Source organism: Gobio gobio, assembly GCF_949357685.1.
Source record: "Gobio gobio genome assembly, chromosome: 2".
In the NCBI taxonomy this organism is placed as follows: domain Eukaryota; kingdom Metazoa; phylum Chordata; class Actinopteri; order Cypriniformes; family Gobionidae; genus Gobio; species Gobio gobio.
Genome location: NC_137098.1, coordinates 48,883,236 through 48,889,338, shown reverse-complemented (window position 1 = coordinate 48,889,338; position 6,103 = coordinate 48,883,236). Strand labels below are relative to the sequence as shown.

Genomic DNA, 6,103 nt, shown 5'->3' with positions numbered 1-6,103 from the left:
AAGTCTTAGCGGAGCGACCTGAACGGCGACCGAGCACGGCGGCGCCATCTTCAAAAATGATATGGAATGTTTTCGAGAGGGCAGAGGTCGACCTCTTCGCCTCCGAAGACAACTGTCATTGCCCAATTTATTTTTCAAAGAGCAAGGATGCGCTGGTCCACGAATGGCCCAGCTGCCTGCTTTATGCTTTTCCACCAGTACCGCTTATTCCCCAGGTCTTAAAAAGAATCAGGGAATGCGGGCACACAGTCCTGCTAGTGGCTCCACTCTGGCGAACCCACCACTGGTTTCCCGAGCTGATTCAGCTGCTATCAGCATCCCCTTGGCCAGTCCCGCTGAGAAAAGATCTCCTATCTCAGGCGAACGGGACAATATGGCACCCCCGTCCCAAACTATGGGCGCTACATGTTTGGCCCCTCAAGGGGAGCTCGAGAACCTCCCAGTGAGTGTCCTGAACACTATCGGTGAAGCTAGAGCCCCGTCTACTAGACGTCTCTATGCCCTTAAATGGTCAGTGTTTTCTGACTGGTGTTCAGCCAGGAACCATAACCCAGTGTCATGTGAGATATCACAGATACTTGTTTTTCTACAAGAGATGTTGGATGCAGGACGCACTCCATCCACACTCAAAGTCTACACGGCAGCCATTGCCGCATCTCATATGCCTATAGCTGGCCAATCAGTAGGCAGACACGACATGGTCATAAAATTCTTAAAGGGAGCTAGGAGGCTTAACCCTCCTCGCCCTCCTACGGTGCCATCCTGGGATCTTTCTTTGGTCCTACGAGCACTAAAAGGACCTCCCTTCGAGCCAATGCAGACGGCTGAACTAAAACCGCTTTCACTGAAAACCGCCCTGCTATTAGCATTGGCATCAGTTAAGCGTGTTGGTGACATTCAAGCGCTCTCCGTGAACGCATCATGTCTAGAATTTGGCCCAGGTGATTCTAAAGTCATACTCAAACCAAGACATGGCTATGTGCCTAAAGTGCTTTCAACACCGTTCAAAGCACAGGTAATCACTCTTTCTGCTCTTCCACCCTCCGAGGATGAGAGACAGTTACACCTGCTCTGCCCTGTTAGGGTGCTCAGAGCATATATTGAGCGGTCCTCCCACTTTAGGCAGTCGGAGCAGCTCTTTGTAAGCTTTGGTGGCCGCACTAAGGGACTGCCGGTCACCAAGCAAAGTCTAGCCAGATGGCTAGTTGACGCAATAGCGCTAGCATACGATACTATGGGCCTTCAATGTCCCATAGGTGTCAAAGCTCACTCCACTAGAGGCATGGCCTCCTCCTGGGCGTGGTCTAGTGGAGTGTCTATTGGTGACATCTGTAGATCGGCAGGCTGGTCCTCACCATCTACTTTTACCAGATTCTACAGCCTAGAAGTCCCTGCACTGCAGGCACAGATCCTTGCTGTATAATAATAAGTATTAACGGGTAACCCGTCCTTATTAGTTAAGCATCTGGGTCTTCATATGCTCAATGCATAACTTAAATTTTTCCCCTTAAATTGCTGGCCTCTATGAGCCCAGTATGAAAAGGGAGATATATATATATATATATATATATATATATATATATATATATATATAAATATATATCATGACATGTCAATAACTCTAGTCTTGGGCCCCCTTATAGTGCTCAAACTGAGGGAGTACATACCATTGCGCTTCATAGCACGGCGGGATTAAATAGGCCCCCATAGCGTCTTAAAGACGCAGTACGAACTGACCGTTCGAAAGGGAACGTACTCGGTTACTTAACGTAACCTCGGTTCCCTGAGATAAGGGAAGGAGTACTGCGTAGACTGCCGTGCAATGGCGCTAAAACAACGGGTGACCTTCGCTTCAGTCGAATTAACCTGACGTTTTTGGGGCATTACAGCGTATTTTAAGGGCGCCCTTCGCGGGCTTTTACGCTCAGTTCGCGGGCTTCTGTGTTCAGCGTCTCGGGCTTAGCGCCCATAGGCTCGCTCAGATACGCTGTTCTGCCATTGGTTCATGCAGTTGCCACTGGCCAGCCAATAGCGCGCGAGTAGTCTCGACTCCGTTTTGACTGTGCAGTAGCACTGCGTGATTTTATAAATGCTTCAGTATTCGAGAATAGGAGAACCTATCCCCCATAGCGTCTTAAAGACACAGTACTCCTTCCCTTATCTCAGGGAACCGAGGTTACGTTAAGTAACCGAGTACGTTATGTGTGTTTGTTAAGGTAGTTCTCTTAAGGTAGTTCTCTAATAGCTATTGCTATTAATAATTTATTCATTTATCAATTTCCACGTGTTTTAAATATTATACACTACTGATATTAATTAACTGAATATATATTTTGTTTGTAGGTTGGGGGTTTTATAGAAATGTATGCAGTTATACAGTATAAAACTTTAAAGGCCGTTTTCTCAAAATGAGTTTTTTCTCACACTCAGAGTCAGATATATCCACTTCAGTAGCACCTACAAGCACCAACTTTTGCAGTCTTATACTGAACTATATTCTGAAGGCGTTTACAGAGGGATTTGTTGATATATCATTCCTATCCTGAGTTATAGGTCCTTTAACTCCAAAAAACATGGCAACATTTTTTTTAAGGATATTGTCAGTATTCTCTAATTTACTAAAGCACAAAATAAGATATCCAGAATCCCCTCTGTAAAAGCGCTCTCATCTAATATGTCAACAAATTGAACCAAGAATTTTAAACATGGTCCTTTCCAATTTCCAGATTTTGTTTTTGTAAAAGTATGCAAATGAGCGTATATTTAAGTATGTAAGGCCTCATTTGCATATTAAAACATTAATTTACACAAAACTTGTAATACATTTTTTCCTTATGTTTATGCCAGTAATAAACTGGAGAAGTTTCACAGTGATATCTTATAATTAAAAAAATTCCCTATTCACCTGTAGTGTCTCGCCTTAAGAGAAATTAGTTGCTAGTAGAGATGGGCGGATGATTTGTCAGATGATTTGTCACGTGGGGGGTTCATTCTATTATCTCAAACAGCCTGAAAAATAGTGCATTTAGCTGATGTAAATGGGAAAAAAATCTCCCCGGGGGAGTATGCCCCCGGACCCCCCTAGGTTTGGGCTAAGCCCCGAATGTTTACAACGTCTGGCTCCGCCCCTGATTAATAGGTTACAGTAATTACTTGTACTGTATCATTAAACATACTGTGTATAAGTTGAAAGTAACTTTTAGCCTTCTTGCTAATTCTAGCAAAAATCAAAGTAATTCTCTGTTAACAATGTGGGCATCATTTCTTTCGGTTAATTCCTTCATGTCAAACAAGTAAAACTCAACTACATTAATCAAATACTACAAAATGTACTTACCCAACAGTAGAGTTTTAATAGTATATCGAAACAACTCTCTCCTCAAGTCCTCCTCTCCTCGTGGTTGTTGAAACGGAAGAACGCATTAACGAGATAATCTATCATATCGCGGGATTTTGTAATATCGCTAGATTTATTAATATATTTTGTTACTACATCTTGACAGCACAGTTCAAGTCAGACTTAAATGGTGACAGGATATATTTCTGTTTTTCATATGTCTATGCACATTCCATAAAAATAACAAGGCTACATAAAACAGGTTGAAATAATGACTCAAATGCAGTGGGCTCACAATCACTAACCACACAGGGCACTTTGTATAGGAGAGAAACAACACAACACAACACAACACAAGAAACAAATGTAAGAATTTTTGTACCATACAAATGTAATCTTTATATAATGTTTAATTGTAACTGTGAAGAACTTTTCGCCTTTTGTTTGCAGACCATGTTTAAAAAAAAGTTTCTAGGGATTCTTTTCAGTCTCACACTGAATGTATGGCTCTGTGAGACTGCAAGTGTAATCACTTGTAAGTAGATACGTTTTGTGATTCAGATTGAAATTAATGTCTTAAAATGTTATCAATATATTCCACTAAACCTTTGTCTCACATTGCAGTGGATCAACAAGAAGCAGCACATATAATTGCAATACCCCAGGACAGAATTAAATATACTGCTCGAAGCTGCAAAGAACTTCGTGAAAAGTATCAGGTTTATGATGGTACGCTCATTTAAAAAAAAAAAATTATCTTAAGCAACAACTGCATTTAAGTGACTCAGGAGTGCTTCTGTCCAAACAGATGGCCTATACTATCTGAACACATCAAGAGGGGTCCTTTACCAGACATTCTGTGATATGACCACTGCTGGTGGAGGCTGGACGCTGGTTGCCAGTGTTCATGAAAACAACATTTATGGAAAATGTACTGTAGGTGATCGCTGGTCTAGTCAGCAGGGCAGTAGCCCAAACTGACCTGATGGTGACGGGGCATGGGCAAACCGAGTCACATTTGGAACTGCTGATGCCTCTACAAGTGATGATTATAAGGTGTTTTTTTTATTACATTGATGGTTTTCCAGCCATAGTTCAATAGAAGCAACAGAAAGGACACTATGACAATAGAGTAATGATCAAAGGATGTTTATCTAGAATCTGAAATGACAGCCTGTTTCCTTTCTGTGACAGAATCCTGGATACTTTGACATTGCGGCAAAAGATGTGTCTGTGTGGCATGTTCCTAATAATATGGAGTTGGACTTCTGGTCCTCTACCTCCCTCCTGCGATACCACACTGAGAATCACTTCTTAACTCTCTATGGGGAAAACCTTTATAATTTATTCAAGGTCAGATAAACTTCAACAATTTTGGTTTTAAAACATTCATAAAAATTAAATTTTGAGAAATTACAAAAACTCAAAATATTTTTTTGCCATTTATTTTATTTTTCCCTTTCAATTTTCCCAGAAATTCCCTGTGAGGTTTGGAATAGGGGCATGCCTCACTGATAACGGGCCTGCTATTCCAATAGTGTATGATACTGGAAATGCGGAATACAACAAAAATCTGTATGGCCCCAATTCAAGAAGTAAGGCTTGTTTTTCTTCATTTAACCAGCCAATATTTTTCAAATATTTTAATGAAAGGCTACATCAATTAACAGTCAGAAAATGTGTGACAATTGACAAGGCGTCATCGTTGAGATCCACTCACTTGGATGAATGAAAGCCATGTGTGCATGACAGATTCTCATCAATGATATGTTTTGTACATTTTCCACAGCAAATTTTATGCCTGGATTCATCACATTCAGAGTCTTCAATGCTGAAAGGGCAGACCTGGCTCTTTGTTCTGGTGTCAAACCAACCAACTGTAACACTGAACATGTCAGTTAAAATAATAATCTGGATTCATTAAATTAATGTCTATGGACAGCATTTGTAACATGAATTGTCTGTGGTGAATGGTGATTAACAGCATATTACAGTGTGTATAAATAGTAAATGAGTTGATGATCAAACAATAATACATAATTGATTGTAGTACATTACAATGGAAATCAAGTGCACCAATGTCATCTGAAGAAGTTCATATGTATGTTTTTTTGTTAGTAATCTACTCATATGTGTTGCAGTTCTGTATTGGTGGAGGTGGACACTTTCCTGAAGGGTTCCCTAGACAGTGTGGGGACTTTGCGGGTTTCGACTGGGATGGCTATGGTACTAATGTAGGATGGAGTGCTTCCAAAGAGATAACCGAAGCAGCCGTGCTTCTCTTTTATCGCTGACACTCCAATCAGTCTAAAATCACCAGCTTCCTGATATTCCACATTGATTAACAACTGAATGTTACATACACAATTATTTGTTATGAATTTCTTTCCTCTATGTTGATCTGTAATCTTTGAATGCATATGTGTTTGTTACTGAAAAAAACAACCAAACCAGATTTATTGATCTTTTGCCAGTTCACATCTAACACCTATGACTGTTCATGGTTTTCTTTTTACAACTGTTCAAAAGTGGATACAAATGCATATTGTTCAAATAAAACCAGTTGTCAATACGGTTCAGACATCAAAGTCAACATTTACTTCAGGTTTAACTGCTAGTCTACAAGATATTTTTATAAATATCAATATAAAATTTATATTGGAGGAATTTTTGTATTACCAACTTTTTTATTTTTTTTCTTGCAGGATTAATTTATATCCTTTTGAAAACTAAATGTTGAAAGAGTGGAAACGCAGCTAGTCGGTT

At 40.2% G+C, this 6,103-nt stretch overlaps 1 pseudogene across 1 annotated transcript; it reads left to right on the top strand.

Annotated features, from left to right (window-relative positions):
• The first annotated feature begins 235 nt into the window (after positions 1-235).
• LOC307118236 (intelectin-like) lies at positions 236-5,631 on the top strand (annotated as a pseudogene). Its single transcript has 7 exons — positions 236-464; positions 3,962-4,066; positions 4,146-4,393; positions 4,532-4,690; positions 4,812-4,932; positions 5,127-5,230; positions 5,479-5,631. The product of its transcript is annotated as an intelectin-like (transcript).
• Positions 5,632-6,103: the final 472 nt, after the last annotated feature.